The following is an 18,510-nucleotide window of genomic DNA, read 5'->3' as shown; positions in this document are numbered from 1 at the left end:
TTTTTTTAATTGACCGTTGGTTTTTCAAAATTCAAATTATGATTATCATTGTTACGCATACTCTCTCTCTCCCCCCTCAACTTCTGGCTTTTTTGACTGGATTGAGCCTTCAGCTAAGTAGCCTATCAGGGTCAGCCAAATATTGGGCTTTAGATTTAAGCTTATATATGCCAGAATTTCAGCCCAACTTATTAAAAATTATACATTTCTAATAAATTTAAAGTAAAGAGGAAGATCCCTAAGCCTAAACTTTATAATCTGTATATTATGCTTTTTCACCCAAAAAAAAAAAAAATCTGCGTACCATGCTCAACACAAATCAATATAAATAAATAAATATATATGTATATATGTTATCAATTTCAATTTTAATCTTTTTAGGATATATTTTTCTCTGATCTTATGCCATTTTTTTTCCTTTTGCAGATAAATGTTGATGATAGCAATTTTAATTTTTTTTTTCAAACATCTCAAAAGGATGTTCATAATTATTTTTTTATATAATAAAATTACATTTTTATACAAATAATTTTTATTTGTTTATTTTTTCTTAGCAAATATTTAATAAAAAAAAATAGCACAAATACCTTTTTCAACATAATAGCAATAGTACTGTATTTAATGATGACACACTTCATTCTTCATTCTTCACTACTAAGTTCCATTTTCTGTTATATAGACCAAGAGAAATTTTTAATTTTTAATTTTTTCTCAGTAAAATTATTTTTCTATTTTGATTTGGCTCATTTGGCTACTTAAAATTTTTAACACTTGTCAAATTTTGAATAGAGGGACTTTCTAGAGGAAGGTGGGCCTAGGGACCTTCTGATTTTTCTCCCTTTTTACTAAATAAAAAAAAAGTAAAAAAATAAATAACATTAACTATCCGAAAATATTTATTTTTTACCAAAAATATTTATATTTTTTGTTTTTAGCTATCAAAATATATTTAAACAAACACAAAATAATAATATCTTATTACAAACCAAACATTGGGAAATTAGAAACTTTTTTTTTTTTGAGGAAAAGGAAAATTAGAAAATAAAATTGTTTAAAACACTATAACTATAATTAATAAAATTAGGTCTATTTTTTATTTTTAATAAAATTACTAAAATGCCCTTTTTCACTAGCGAAATGGTTATTCGCTGGTTTCACCCGTTAAGACGTGGTAACACTATAGCTGTAAATGAATTGACCTATTATCAACACAATGCCCTGTTAGTTAAACCCGAACATTGAATTATTCATACAGTTTCATGTTGTGTTAATGGATTGCATGAGATTTTGTTGGATCTATATTGATGGTGTTGGATTTGGAATCTCAGTGCAAGATCCTTATTCATGTTAGCAATGAGGAGATCTTTGAATGAAAGCAACTTTAGTTTTTAGTTGAATTGAAATACATGTGAGCCACACAAAATAACAATTAATTCTTAGATTTACATGCTTTGGCATTACTTATAAAATCACAATTTTAAAGGCTATCAAGTTTGTTTTTCCCCTTGAAAATGCATTCTTGGTTGGGTATCTAATTTATCTAATTTAACAAATATTCAATGATTTAAATAGTCCGTTTAGCTTTGTCTTTATTTCCACATTAATTAAAGAGATAGTATTTTACAGCTAATATTCAAGAAGACAAATAGCTTTTATGATCTTACTCTACCAAAATTTTGATCAGTTAAAAGTGTTGAAATTAAGTAGTAATTAATTAGCATGGATATATATATATATATAGCTATTAGTCACTTATCTTTAAAAAATTGAAGAGATGTTGGATGGTAGCAGACTATAATTGAAAGGTGGTGAAAAAGAAGCATTTTTATATGTTAAGCTAGATGATTATTTTAAGCTCCAAGTCCTTAAGACACGCTTCAAATGTTATGCTATAAACTATATAATACTTTTTAAATCAAATGCTGTGCCTGTTTTCTCCCCCAAAATTCACTCTGTGGAACTTTCCTAATCTCTTCTATATGATATAGATCTGGTTACCAAAGCTAACAGAAATGAAATTTCTATGGTAGAAGATGTGGTGTTTGATTTCTTTATCCATACTTTTTCTTTATTTTCTAATTTGTACTGTAAAGATAACTACTGTGTCAAGTATTATTCGTGTTAAAAAATAAAAGAAAAAAGATGAAATAAGGTACAGAACACAAAATTTGCAGAAAACTAAAAGAGAGCAAACTTTAAAATTAATTTGTAGAGAGAGAGAAAAAAAAAAAAAAGAAGAGAGAAAGCTGGTTTGAATTGTAGAGTCAAAAGGTAAGGATGCAACGAATTCAAACTATTATTTCAAATGTCACTATTAAAGTAAGCCTTTTGTGGAATAAATTTCAACAAACTTGGAAAAAATGACCACCATTATCTATTAAACAAGTAACATGACTTGCTTTATAGCTATTTTTGTTATAGTTTATTCTTGTCTGCCACAAAAAGAGCTAAGAAAAAATAAATTTGCATATCAAAATCAGGCAGAGAAAATGCTTTATCACCGACATGGTAAAGTGATATACCTGCATTGAGATTCAATCTCTATTTGATCATATGTTTAATATAATATATACGCTTTTCATCAAATACTAAACAATGAATACTTTTTATATAATTTTACAATACTAGATATCCATAGACTTTTTATCATGCACGGTTGAAATATAGAAGAGAAATAACAGAGAACTTGCAGAGATTACCATTACCAGTGAAGAATTTTCAGCTTCGTTACCTAGCTGTAGATTGTATCATGAAGAAATCTATTATGTGAACATATAATGTAGAAAGGCATGCATAACTTATACTTCATACCTAAATATTTTTTTCCCATATTTTTGAACAATTTTTAACTATATTTTACTATGAGACTATGGAAAATCTGAAAAGGAAAAACAACGAAAAAGGAAGCACTAACGAGAGTAACTATATTTTAATACCAATAAACAGTTATGGGAAGGACTAACTAGCTCTACATGATCATAACTTTCCTTGTGGCTTCTTCAAAAGTGAATCATCTGTTGGTTTGTTACTGAATTCAACTTTTCCATATTTTCATCTTTTTGTTGGTTGAAAGTCTGTTCTTATAAAACCCTATATTCCTTTTCACCAAAACACAGTTTACATTTCAATTTTATGGTTTCTGCCATAAAGTTTGTACCTCTGATGGAAACAATTACAGGGCTTCCGTTAGTGTTATTAAATCTTTGCTTCATAATTATCGGAGAATTTCTTGCCAACACTGATGCTGAGGTGATAAATTACTTCAAGTCAGACCGAGAAGCTCTTTATGACTTTAAGATGAAACTTTAGCAAAAGTTATTACTTTAAAGTGCTTTATATAATAAAAAAATAATTTTTTCATAAAGTTTGTTCGCTGGAATTAATGTAGATATGAATACATTTTGTAGTTTCAGCTAAAAATAAAAAGAATTGTAAAGACTATGAGTCTTGTAGGATGCAAACCAAGATGGGGCAAAATCAATGAACAATCCCACATAACTCCGGAAGGAAATTGTGAAGTGCCATATATGTGTTGAAGTTTCTCTACTAGTACAAGGCTTTTTGGGCAAGCTAGTGGCACTTCCAAAAACAAAACACCAGTGGATTTGGGTCGAGAATCGATCCCCTTAACCAGTTTTCGATTTTATAATATGTTTCAAAAATTTGATAGTAAATGGGAGAGCATTGCTCAAATCCGCTTAATAATTGCAGATGGATGAAACTTGTTAAAACCATTAGAAAGTATCTCTACTTTGTCAAATTTCTATTCTGCAATGGGAGACTCTTATTTTGTTTGCTTTGTGGGATTGAAAAAAACAATTAGATAACAATGGAAAAGAATGTAAATGAGAAATATACAAGTAAAGTTTGATAGGAAAGACCCCTCAATTGAATGCAAAAGAATTTGAGATTAACTAAAAAAAGGTGCTTAAGTTAGTGTATTTTTTTATCTGTGGGTTTCAGACACCTTACAAGGTGAAATTTCTTTATAAGATGGACCACAAAACTATGTGGGGATATCCCTAATCTCTTCTATTTGATATGGATTGTCTACTAGTGTAACAGAAGTGGTATTTCTATGGTAGAAGATCTGTTGTTTAATTTTTTATCAATTATGAAGTATGAAGTATGATTGACGTTAAACCAAGTTTACAGAAAATTAAACTTGGAAAAAAGAAAAAGAACAAGAAAAGGGAGGGGCGGAGAGAGAGAAAGAGAGAGAGAGAGAGAATGAGTAGAACAAACGTTTGCAGAAAATCAAAAGAGAGCACAATTTAAAATTTGCAGAGCAAGAAAAGAGAGAAAGCAGGTTTGAAGAGTCAAAAGGTAAGGATGCAACAAATTCAAACTATATTTCAAATATCAATATTAAAGAAAGCTTTTTGTGGAATAAATTTCTACAATTTTGGGAAAAAAAAAATCAAGTTGATGATCACTATTATATATATTAAACAAGTGATATGCACTTGCTTCATAGCCATTTTAGTTAAAGTTTAATATCGTCTGCCATAAAGAAAGCTAAGAAGAAGGAAATTTGTATATCAATATTAGGTAGAGAAAATTGCTTTATCTCTAACTTGGTATAGAGACTTACTTGCCTTGAGGGTCACTCTCTAATTGACTATATATGTACTATAATAAATGCACTTTCTAACAAATAATGGAGAATGATCACTTTTCATCAAGTTTGCAGTACGAGATTCCCATAGACTTTCATCATGCATGATTGAAATATCAAAGGGAAACATGTCTCCTTTTTATATTGAAGCTGTAGAGAAAATATCATGACCAGTTGGTTGAACCATAGAGTATCAATCTCACAGAGAACTTGCAGAGATCGTTATTTACAAGTGAAGTATATAGACTTTAAAAAAAAAAAAAAAAAACTTTTTCTCCTACTTGTAGAAATAATATGATGAAGAAATCTGTTATATGAATAGATAAAGTGGAAAGCCATGATAATTTCCATACTTTTAAACAGTTTCTAACTATATTTTATTTTGAGACTGAAAAATTCGAGAGGAAACACTACGCGAAAATAGCGATTTATCGACAGTAATATGGCGACCTAATACAAAGATATGCGATAACACGTCACTGAATAATAATAATAGCGATGAACCTCACTCGTAGTCGCTACATACAACACAATTCAGATGTAGCGACACCCATATTGCGACGTAATAAAGAATGCGAGATAACGTGTCGCTCAATAATAATAGCGACATACCTCACATAACGTTGCTATATTCCAAAAAATTGCAATCTAGCGACAAACAACTAGCGACAGTACGAAACAAAAACTCAATTAGTGTCGCTACAAACAATACTAAGCGACGTTGCTTTTCAGCGTCGTTCAATATGACTCAAAACTTATTAGGTAGTTTAGTTGATATTAGTTATTTGAGTGTGTTTCAATATTTGTTTAGTTGATATTACAATTCAAAATCCAAATAAATTACTCGTTTCTCTTCATTTTGCATTTTTGTTTATAAAAAAAGGAAAAATGTATCCGGCGACCCACGTTAATTACATGAGTTGCCCACTAAGATAGGGAAAAGGGCAAAAAATATGATGATTTTTATATGAAATTTGCATTTCAATCAACCTCCAAATTTATTTAGTGTTTGCAATATCATTGGACATTTAGGGGAAAAAAAATTATCATGTACATAAAAAAAAAAAAAAAATTTGATATGGGGCGATGTGGATTTAGTCGTCTGCGTCGCCCCATATGAAGTTTTTTATATCAAATTCACATTTCAATTAACTTGCAAATTTATTTACTGTTTGCAATATCATTGGACATGTAGGGAAAAAACATGATCATGTATCTAAACAAAAAAAAAAAATTGATATGGGGCGACATGGGTTTGGTCCTCTGCATCGCCCCATATGAAGTTTTTTTTTATGAAAATCACATGTCAATTAACTTGCAAAGTTATTTGTGTTTTCAATATTAATTGACATTTAGGGAAAAAAATGATCATGAATATAAAAAAAAAAAATAAATAAATAATTTGACATGGAACGACATGTAACACCCTGACCCAAACCACATCGGAATTCGTGCACGTTGACCGAGGTTGACCATTGATCGAGTGGGTCAAAAGTTGACTTTTTGTTCCAGTTGAAATTTTTAGTTGACCATGGTACCGTGGCGAAGTGCATGATGCCCCGAGTTTGTAGACTAGTAGTACATCGAAAACGGAGCTACGGTTTGAAAGTTATGGGCAAAACAAGTCGAGGTGGAAACTGTCCAAAAGGTGCCGGGAGTTGACTTTTTATTGCTGTGTAATTTTGTTTTGACTTTTGTATGGTTGTAAAGTACTCGTTGATACGAGTTCATAGACTAGCGACACGCTTAAATTGGACGTCTGGTCAAAAAGTTATGGATGTATGAAGTTCGCCGGATACCGTAATATTTTATTATATATGGCTTAAGTGCACAGTAACGCCATGTGTCGTCAGCTGATTGGTCCACGTGGGTGAACAATGTCACCCACGGTGGCTTTTATTTGGCAAAAACGTCAGGGAGGACAGATAAGAAGACAGGGAGAGAGAGAAACGACCGGCCGCCGGACTTGACAAATTTTTCGGCCGATCCTTGCTACACGCGCCGGCCAGACGGGAGTGCCTTCCCATTTCTGGCCGAACCCCAAAATTTCACGACCGTCGGTGGCCGGACGCGCCCAGACCGAGCCGGCGAAGCTCGGCGACGAATTTTCCCCTCCACCGCCTGCTACCGCTGTTGACCCGTTTCTGGCTACTTTCAAGCCACACACGCCTGACCGGTCTCTCACCTGTGGCAATTCTGGCCTACCCACCAAATTTCACGGCCACCGGACCTCCGACGCGCCTGGATCGGAGCATTTTTCGGCGAGGCGCCGAAAACCTTAAACCCCGATCTCTTCACCATCCGGCCTCCGTTTGCCTCACCACCGATCGCGTTGGAATCCTCTCCCCTCGATCTACAAAACCCTCAAAACTCTCAGCCATCAGCCACCGCACGCGCCGCCGCTGGCGATAGTTGCCGATGGTCACTGTTCCGACAAGTACCCAGTTGCACCGCCGATCCATGTCCGCTAATTCCGACCTCCTGAATCCAAATCCGGCATCCTTTTCCTCTAATTCGCGATGGTTTGGGAGAATTGAGGAGTTAAATCCCAAAAGCTTTCCGGCAAGATTCCAGCCACCTCAGGTCCGATCTCCGGGAAGTAAGACCGAATCCTTGATCCTCATCACTCAAGCTTCGATTCGGTATATTACTCGTAATTTTTAGTTGTCGTTTGTGTTCACTCCCCGGGTACCCATTTGGGAGTTACCCGATTAAAATATTAATATATTTGGTTGGTGTAATGTGGATGTTTTATGTGCGTGTGTGAGTAGTGGAGTTGATCCTGCAGAGGATCTTAGCTAATATACGCGCTTAAGGTGAGTGACCCACCTTTAAACCTATTTTGGGGTAATTAATTATATTTAATTGGTGTTTAATTGATATTTGAAATTATGCTCATGTGGTGCAATTTAATTTTCTTTATTATGCATGAGCAAGGTATTTTTAGTAATAAATCGTATGTGGTTTTAATATTATTTTTGGGCATAATTGGTTTAAATATTTTGTGAAAATATTTGTTTAAATTGGTGATTTAATCTTTATAATTATGCCCGTGGTATATTATTTGTTGAACCTTGTGTTACGAAAAAAAGTATTGTTTTATTGTTATCGATGTTTTCGTACCGGGTTTGTTAAAGGAAAATATATAGGATGGTAAATGTGAAAATTGGTATATTTCCCACGGTGATTTTGGAAAAACGGTACGGTTATAATTAATTTAATAATTATTTTAGACGCACTCATACAGTATTGGTGTTCCGGTGTATATGTGGTTAGCACGCAAGTATTATGTCTCCCGTGAGTTGCCATTGGACCGTGGGCAGGCAAGTTTGATATTGGCTACAGCCGCCCCCCTCCTTGGCCGGGATGATGGTTTCAACAGCGGTACTGTCGGGATGCCGAAGTGCCGTTTGCAAGTTTCTCTCTTTAAGCCCCTGCCAGTCGGTGCTCGGGACACTGGGTATCGGAGGGCATCACCGGTATATGGTGTGGTGCGTCAAGTATAAGTTTTCAGATAAAATTTCAAACCCCAAAGTGTTCAAAAATTATTTATTATATTTATTTACATTTTAATTACATTTGAGGTATTTATTTATTTATTGTTTATTAAGTTGTTTGATCCCTTGGTTTTCGGAAAATACGAATATCGGGTTTTGTGAAAATGTTTTAAAAAGGGAACATTTCCAACGGCGTGAATAGTGAGAGTTTTGAGAGAAACTATTATTTTCAACTGTTATTATTTATTTACCTATTTAATTGCTGGTATTAATTAAATTCCCTTATTCGTTATAGTATTATTATTAAAAGTGTTCAGTAGCTAGGGTCGCTCACTGAGATGATTAGCATCTCATTTTTTTAAGTTCTGTTCCCTTAGGTGCAAGGGGTGATAGGCATTCTTCCGGAACGAACCAAATCTCTGCTGTTATCGTAGTTTGAGAAGTACCTTTGTACTTGTTCAATTCAGTTGTAATATTTCTTTCATCTTTGTTGTATTTTCTATTAAGTAGCACTTCATGAAGCTCTATATACTATTCTGAACACTTATGTTTTATTTATGCACTTTATTACTATTATTCCTGTGAAGTGCTGTAAAATTGTGGAATCAATTTGTAGTATTGTGGGAGGAATAAGGGGATGAATATAGTAAGTCCAACCCTTAGGGGAGGTTCTGCCGGATTTTCCATTGGAGGGTCCGGTAGGGTTTCCCTGGGATTAGGGCTTGTCTAGGGTTCCGGTGAGGAATTTTGGACGGGTCTTGGCACGACATGGATTTAGTCCTCTGCGTCACCCCATATGAAGATTTTTATATGAAATTCACATTTCAATTAACTTGCAAATTTATTAATGTTTGCAATATCATTGGACATTTAGGAGAAAAAAAAGTATCATGTACATAAAAAGAAAAAAAAAATTTGATATGGGGCAACATGGCTTTAGTGTTCTGCGTCGTCCCATACGAAGGTTTTTGTATCAAATCCACATTTCAATTAACTTGCAAATTTATTTAGTGTTTGCAATATCATTGGACATTTATAAAAGAAAACATGATCATGTATCTATATCTAAAAAAAAAAAAAAAAAAAGTTGATATGGGGCGACGTGGGTTTGGTCCTCTGCGTCGCCCTATATGAAGGTTTTTTTTATGAAATTCACATTTCAATTAACTTACAAATTTATTTGTGTTTTCAATATTAACTGACATTTAGGGAAAAAAAATTGATCATGAATATAAAAAAAATAATAATAAATAAATAAATTGTGTCATTAATAATTATTTTTATTGTCATTAAAGGTTTGAAAAATTATTTAAAAATCTTTTTTATGTTTAAAAGGTAATGAAAAATTATTTTAAAAACTTTTTTATATTTAAAAAAGCATTTAGCGACGCATTTTTAAAAACAGTCGCCTATTATTACATTTAGCGACGAATCTGGAAACTACTCTCACAGAAATGCGTCGCTGTTTAGTGAATTTAGCGACGCATTTTGAAAAACACTCATATTATTACTTTTAGCGACGCATCTGGAAATAGTCTCACAGAAATGCGTCGCCTATTCCAGCTTTAGTGACATTTTCTTTTTTTTTTTTTCCCTCCAATTTGAAAGTTGCTTTTTGGTTTTATCAAATTAAGATTATTTGATAGATAAATTCATACAATACAATTGATAGAAAATAAATTTCAAATAAATATAGGCATAGGAAACTAATATTTCAAATAAATAAAATATTAACTTATATAATAATTTTATTATTTTAAAATTAATAATTTAATAAATAGTTAATACATATTTAATAGATAGGAAATAAAAATATTGTGAAAAATTTAATTATTTTGAAAATTTTAATAAAGAGTTAATAAAAATATCAATAAAATATTAATTAAATATGTTAATTATTTATTTAGTTTTTTGTTTTTTAAGTACAAATTATTTTCTTATTAAATTTCAATTATTTGAAATAGTATTTTTGTTATTTAAAAGGGAATAGGCAATGCAATGTTTTAATAGTGCATCGCCTATTACATTTTTTTTTATTCGTTCCCTTTTTTTAAAAAAAACAAAAATATAGTTTACATACTTGCAAATTGAAATAGAAAATAATTTTTTCTTAAGAAACAAAATAAAAGGAGAACAACAATAAATATAAATATTATAGGAAACAGACGATGCAATTAGGAGTAATGGCGTTGCCTGTTCAATTTTTTTTTTTAATTTGTTCAATTTTTTTGTAAAAATAAAACAATTTACATACTTGGAAGTTTAAATACAAAATAAAATGTGTTTGAGAAATAAAATAATTACAGAACGATAATAAAAATAACCACTGAATTCAACAGGCGACGCAATCGGGCGACATTGCGTCGCCTTTTCCTTTTCTTTATTTTTTTCTATTTTTTTAAAAAGCCAAAATACAATTTAAAGACTTGCATATTTGTAGGAATGTATCTTGTAAAATCAGATAAACTATCATTGAAGCATAAACACATAACTGAAAGTATAGCTCATTTAATATACTTATTTAGATAAATTGATCAATAAGTCCTTGTTGTATTAGTACTCTATATTTGGTATACCCTATCTTAGATCTTTAGATATTTGTGTTTTGTATATACACATATATGTGAATAATGAAATAACAAAATAACAGATATTTGCTTCATACTTTTTAGAATTATTTTTAGTATTTATTTGCTGATGAAAAAAGAAAAAAAAAGGAAATAACAAAATAAAAGGAAAAAATGGAACAGGCGACGCAGTCGTAGCAAATTGCTTCGCCTATTATTTTTTGTTTTATTTTGTTCCATTTTTTGAAAAAACAAATCTACAATTTAAAATTTTACAATTTTAAACAGAAAATAAACTATGTTTAAGAAACAAAATAATTAGAGAACAACAATAACAAGCGACATAATCAGAGGGTTATTAAGTCTCTTGTTCCCTCATTTAAAAAATAATAATAATTTAAAAAACTTGCAAATTTCTACGCGGGCTTTTGAATCTTGGCGCATTTTGAAATTTACGCCTTTTTTGCCATTTTTTTGAAAATTTTGGCGCGTTTTGAAATTTGTACGCGGGCTTTTGAATCTCTTTTATTTTCAAAACTACATCAAGTACTCTATCTAATAAATATTTGATTTGGAAACAACCTAAGAGGGACTTGAAGAGTGAGATATTTCAGATTTCATTTGTCATTTGCCTACATTGCCGTCAGAAAGCCGAGTTTCTCTGTGTCACCCTCATTGTGAGTTGGGTTTTTTCTTTTTTTGTCTTCATCATGTAGATGAGTTTCTTTTTTCTTTGTTGTTGGCAGTTGCATGTGGTGGGTTGAGTTTTTTATTTTTTTTATTTTTTTTCATATTAACCATAGATTAGTTTTGTTAAATTTTCTTAATCTTGCTTTTGTAGATATTTTGTTTGTGATATTGCTTAACATTGTTTTGATTTGAGATGGTCTGTTGTTTTAACTCCACACAATATCATACTTTTGTTGAAGAAGAATTGGTTGAAGAAGATGTTCTTGGCGATACTACGACGGCTCACAATCCATCTCAATGAGTATGCAATTCATGGAGATCTCCATGGTAAGTAAAACTACCTTCTAAATAAATTGGTAAGTAAATTTATTAACTTATGGTCAAAGTAATATTTATGACATTTAATTAATTTTTTTATTTGCTTTCCTAAGAAACAACGGTAATATTCTCTATATTATCTACTAAATTACTTTTTAATAATTAATATTTTTTATTTTGCATAAGTGCTTATAATTTTATTAATTTTCTCATGCAGTACTATGAGGGTGTAATATATTCAACAAGAGGATGTCAACTTCCATCTCAACGAGTATGCATTCATGGAGATTTAATTAATATTGCTTTTGCTTTCGCATATACAATAGTTCAATAGTTACCAATTCAAAAACTAGTTCATGAAATAATATTTAATTTATTTGATAATTATTTTGTTATGAAAATATTTTTTATGCAATTTTTGTATTCCAATTACTTTCGATCAAGATAATTTTAGTTATTTTGGTATTTTTATTATTTTAATTTTTTGGTATTGATAATTTCTAATCAATTTTCACACAATTATAAAAAATAAATATAATAAAATAAAATAAACTAAACCCTAACAAATTAAAAAATAAAAAAATAGAAAAAAATATAAAAAAAGCAAAAAGGGCAACGCATGAAACATTTAGTGACGCATAACATAAATGTCGCCAATTCAACTTTTAGCGACGATAATATTTAGTGACACGAAATAAAGGTCACTAAAGGTTAAACATCAATATATATAGGGACATATTAATTTCCTCAACAGCGACGTACAATTAAACTTGTCGCTAAAAGTCTAACATTTAGCGACGCGTATATTTGCCAAGACAGAGACATAGTATTTTAAATGTCGCTAAAAATCCTAACATTTAGTGACGTATATATAGTGTCACTGTTTCATCTATATTTAGCGACATAGGTTTTACGGCGTCGCTGTTTCTCCATTTTTAGCGACCTTTTCTCATACGTCGCTGTTTATCTAATATTTTTAGCGACAGAGCATTAAGCGATGTGGTATAATGCGTCTCTGTATATTTCGTTTTACTTTTTTTTTTTTTTGCGTCGCTAAATCGCTATTTTCGCGTAGTGAAAAATGACTGAATAGCTTTACATTATCATGGCTTTAACTGTGACTTTCCGAATCTCTTCAATTTGATATGGATCCTGTTACCAAAAGTAAGAGAAATGGTATCTCCATTGATAGAAGATTTGGTGTTTGATTTCTTTATTTATTTTTTCTTTATTTTCTGATTTGTACTACAAAGAAAACTACATAAATATGATTGACGTTTAAAGCAAGCGAAAGAGGTTGGAAAAAAACAATTTAAAATTAAAAAAGGGAGAGAGAGAGAGAGCGTAAAGAACACACAAAGTTTGCAGAAAATCAAAAGAGAGCAAATTTTAAAATTAGCAGAGAAATAAGGTTTGAATAATCAAAAGCTAAAGATGCAACATAGTCAAAACTATTATTCCACATGTCATTGTAAAACAAAGCCCTTTGTGGAATATATTTCAACACATCTAGAAAAAATGAACCTGATGATCACTCTATCTATGATAAACAACTAACATGACTTGCTTTGTAGCCATTTTTGTTATTATGTTATAGTATTGTTCTTCTTTATCACAAAGGAAGCTGAGAGGAAAGAAATTTGCTTTTTTTTTTTTTAATAAATAAGGAAGAAATTTGTTTATCAATATCATGAAGAGAAAACTGCCTTCTAACCGACTTAATAAAGAGATGTACTTGCCTTTAGGGTCATTCCCTATTTGTTACAAAAAAATATAAATGAAATGAAAATTCATCTTCCATCAGCTTAAACTTTTGGGATCAGTGGTATTTCAACTTGGTATCAGAGCTAGAGATCCATGAGGTTCTGAGTTCAAAATTCAACAACTCCATCCAAAATTTAAAAAAAAAAAAAAAAAAAAGCAAATGTAAAGACCCAGAGAAGTCCAAATGAGGTAGGCTTACATTTGAGGGGGAGTGTTAGAAAAAAAATATAAATGAAATGAAAGCCCATCTTCCATCAGCTTAAGCTTTTGGGATCAGTGGTATTTCAACTCTATTAAAATACACTTTAATACTAGAAAGTGATTACTTTTTATATAATTTTATAATACTAGATTCCCATAGACTTTTGAACATGCATGCATGGTAAATATAGAAGAGAAATATGCCTCTTTTTGATACTCAAGCTGCAGAGAGACATGACTGGTTGAAACATAGAAATTCCAATAAAAAGGACAACTTTCCTAGATTACCATGTCAGGACTCGTCCAAAATTTCTCACCAGAACCCTAGACAAGCCTTGATCCCAGGGAAACCCTACTGGATCCTCCAATGGAAAATTCGACAGAACCTCCCCTAAGGGTTGGACTTACCACAAATTTCCTGCACTGAAAACACACTTCTATATTCATCTCCTTATTCCTCCCACAATACTACAAGTTGATTCCACAAATTTACAGCACTCCAAATGAATAACAGTAATCCAGTACATAATTAATACATAAATGTCCGAGACAGTATACAGAGCTTCATGAAGTACTATTAAGCATAGAATACAACAAGGATGAAAGAAATATTACAGTTGCAATAAATGAAGACAAAGGTACTTCTCGAACTAAGACAGCGATGAAGATCAAGTCCGCTCTGAATGAATACCGACAAAACCTGGTACCTAGAGGAATGGAATTTAAAAATATGAGATGCTAATCATCTCAGTGAGTGACCCTATCTACTGTACAATTATAATACCATGATATTTAAGTAGATGAATAATAATTAATTGGAAATAAATTTTCTCTCAAAACCCTTATGATTCTCTCGGTTGGAAAAGTTCCCCTTTTAAAACCTTTTCACAAAACCCGTTATTCATATTTCCCGAAAACCAAGGAGTCAATTATTCAACTAAATATCAAATAAAATGTAATAATTCAAGCATTCAGAATTTATAATGAAATAAATCAATTCTTGAAGAATTAAGTAAAGGGAAAAATTAAGTCAATTTAAAACCTCCATTGAAATAAACAATAAAACCAACATTAAATATGTTCTTAATTTGAATACAATTTCAAAGTATTTATTTTTGAAATCCAAGTTCTGAAAATCACTTGATGCACCCACTATATACCAGTGGCGCCAACAGTACCCAGCGTCCCGAGGTACCGCCAGACAGGAGGTTATAGAGAGAAACCGGCATACGGTCGCGTGGCGTCCCACCGCGCCGCTGCAAACAGGTGTCCTGGCCATAGAGGGGTGGTCTACCCTCATCCGATGGCAAACACAGGACAACCCCATAAATCACTTGCGCGCTACTCACACCCACCTGCATGCTAATCACATCCATATATACAGAACACCAGTACGTGTATGGTGCATCTAAAAATCATAAATCAACACATTTCAAAATTTCAAATTTTCCATAAATATGCCGGGTTTATTCCATCAAATTAAACCCATAAGCTTTCCACAATTCCTTTATAATCATCGTCATAAATTCATCGCATAATTACCATAATTTTCAAATCCACCAGCTCTCAATTCCACCAATTTAAATATTCAACTTTTCCAATGGCATAAATATTTCTGAAATATAATAAATTAAATCGCATAATGTTTCATGGGCATAATTATAAAAATTGAAACCACCAACTTAAACAAATATTTTCCTTGAAATATTTAAAAATCAAATCATGCCCAAAAATAATATTAAAACCACAAGAATTTCATATATAATTGAATTCCACAATCCTCAATACCATAAATTAATTTCCACATTGCATAAATTTATATAATGCATATTTTCTTTAATCAAAATAAATCCACCAATAATTTCCACAATAAATCAATTAATATCAAAATCACAATGCCTTTATATATCAAATTTCCATAAAATCCAAATTTCCATAATTTGTCAAAAATGAAAATATGATTTAATTTATTCAAATATGGGCATCAAAATTTCCACATATAAATCCACTAAATATTTGACACATAGAATATAAATTTCAAATATTCAATTCACACAAAATATTCACAAATTTAATTCCCAAAATTTATTTGAAGGTGGGTCACTCACCTGTAGCACGCAAATGAACCAAGATCCTCCATGGTATCAATTCCACGATGCATCCGTGCTTCTAAAACAACAATATTACACAACTTAAATAAATTAATATATTATTCGGGTAAATAATACCCAGTACCCGGGGGGTTAAACACAAACGTTAACCAAACTTGACGAATAATATACCAAATCAAAGCTTGAGTGACGAGGATCACGAATCCGGTCTTACTTCCCGGAGATTGGACCCGAGGTGGCCGAAATCTCGCCGGAAAGCTTTCGGCCTTTAGAGCCCCAACTCTCCCAAATAATCGTGAATTGGAGGAAAAGGACAGCGGATTTGGATTCAGGGGGTCGGAATTAGTGGAGAAGGACCGGCGGTGCAATTGGGTACTCGCTGGAACAGTGATTTCTGGCGAGCTGTAGCGGTCACCGGCAACCTTTGCCGCCGCCGGCGCGTCCGGTGGCCGATGGCTGAGATTTTTAAGAGTTTTGTAGATTAAGGGGAGAGGGTTCCAATGGGACCGGCGGTGAGGCAAACGGATGCCAGACGGCGAAGAGATCTGGGTTTGAAGATTTTCGGCCCCTAGCCGGAAAATACTCTGATCCAGGCGCGTCGGAGGTCCGGTGGCCGTGAAATTTGGTGGACTGGCCGGAAGTGAGGAGGTGATGAGGGGTGGCTGATGCGTGTGACTTGAAAATGGCCAGAAATGGGTCAAACGGTGGTGGCCGGTGGTGGAGGGGAAAAGTCACCATCGCCGGAAAACGCTTCGATCCGGGCGCATCGCCGGTCGGTTGGCCTTGAGATTTGGGTGGCCGGTCGGAAATGGAGAGGTGCTCCAGCCTGGCAGGTGCGTGTGGCCCTCCGGTGGCTAGACGGTGGCCAACCGGTGGTGGCCAGTTGTTTCTCTCTCTAGCTCTCTCTCTCCTCTCTCTCCTTCTCTCTCCTTTCCCGGCCGTTTTGCCAAAATAAAAGCCACAGTGGGTGACACTATTCACCCACGTGGACATCTCAGACGTCGACACGTGGTGTTTCACTGTTTACTGATTCAAAAATATTAAAATATTACGGTAGTCGGAAAACTTCACACGTCCATAACTTTTTAACCAGATGTCCAATTTAAGCATGTCGCTAGTCTATGAACTCGATTTGTTTTGCCTATAAATTTCAAACCGTAGCTCCGTTTTCGACGTGCTACTAGTTTACAAACTCGTGCCAACATGCACTTCGTAACGGTACCTCAGTCAACCTAGAATTCCATCCGAGTCAAAAAGTCAACTTTTAACCCCTTCGGTCAACGGTCAACGATCAACGGACAACGGTCAATGGACAACCTCAGCCAAAGTTGGAAAATTTCTGTTGTACTTTGGGATGGGGTGTTACAACCATTTACAAGTGAAGATGGTATATAGTATTATAAAAGAATATTTTCAGCTTCATTTCCGACCTATAGAAATTATATCATGAAGAAATATATTATGTGAAGAAATTATAAGGTGCAAAAGAATGCATAGCCTTATTTTATGCCTATAAATAATTTTTCCATACTTTTTAACAATATTAACTATATTTTTACCAAGAGACTACTGAAAATCAGAAAGGAAAAAGGACTAATTAGCTTTACATGATCATGGATTTTTCCGTGGCTTCCTCAAAAGTTGTTCATAATTTGGTTTCTCATTCAATTCAAGTTATCAATATTTTCATATTATTGTTGGTTAATTGGAAGTTTGTTCTTATATAGGATACTTCTTCCTTCTTCAGCAAGATACAATTTTTTTTTTTTTTTGTCAATTTCATTTCTGGTTTCTGGCATAAAGCTAGTGTGTAACTTTGATGGTGGCAATTACAGGGCTTCCATTAAAGTGCATTGTAATATTTTATATCGGCTAATATACATAAAGATAAACAACTTTTATTATCTTATTTTATGAAATTTTTGACAAGTGGAAAGTAGAAATTCAATAGTTATTACCCATGTCTATAGCAGTGAATAGCTTAGTTTAAAAAATTGCAGATGTGCTGATTGTGGTCGATTATAAATGAAGGGGGTGGGTCATGAAAATGAAAATTCTTTTTATGTCAAGTTTCATTCATTGATCTTTCAAATAACCGCTTAACAGGAAGTATTCCATCATGCATTGGGAATAGTTCTAAGCTCAAGGCATTAGATCTCAGTAAGAACAATTTATCTAGGAATATTCCTGGATCCTTAGGTCAACTAAGTATGCTTCAAACATTGCACCTAAATGACAACAGTTCTCAGGAGAGATCCCAACATCTTTCCAAAACTTATCAAGTTTGGTAACTCTGGATCTTGGAAACAACAGATTAATGGGTAGAATTCCACCCTAGATTGGGGAAGGTTTACTTTGGAGATGATCATTCAAACCAAAAACACTTGGTTTTGGGTGACAACTCTGCAATTTTGCTTTTGCAATTTAAAATTTTGCATCAACGTCATGGAAAACAAAATCAATATCTCATAAAAGCAGAGGAGGACAAAATTGTATGATTAGTATATCTATATATTGGTTGTCCCAAAAATAAATTGGAGTATATGTACACAAGCCTGACTAGAATTTTGTAGTCCAACGAATTTTCTATCTCTGTTAGGACTTTAGAGATAACTGGCCTTAGAAACACTATATTAGATGGGCCACGAAGTGAGTCCAAGTAAATAAATATAATTTGCCAGTTTAAGCATTCAATAGTATGTTATGATCATTCCCTTAACAATAATAGTATATATTAGGCGTTT

This window comes from Ziziphus jujuba, chromosome 2, assembly GCF_031755915.1.
Source record: "Ziziphus jujuba cultivar Dongzao chromosome 2, ASM3175591v1".
Lineage (NCBI taxonomy): Eukaryota > Viridiplantae > Streptophyta > Magnoliopsida > Rosales > Rhamnaceae > Ziziphus > Ziziphus jujuba.
The sequence above is the reverse complement of the archived record's forward strand: the minus strand, read 5'-3'. Positions refer to the sequence as shown.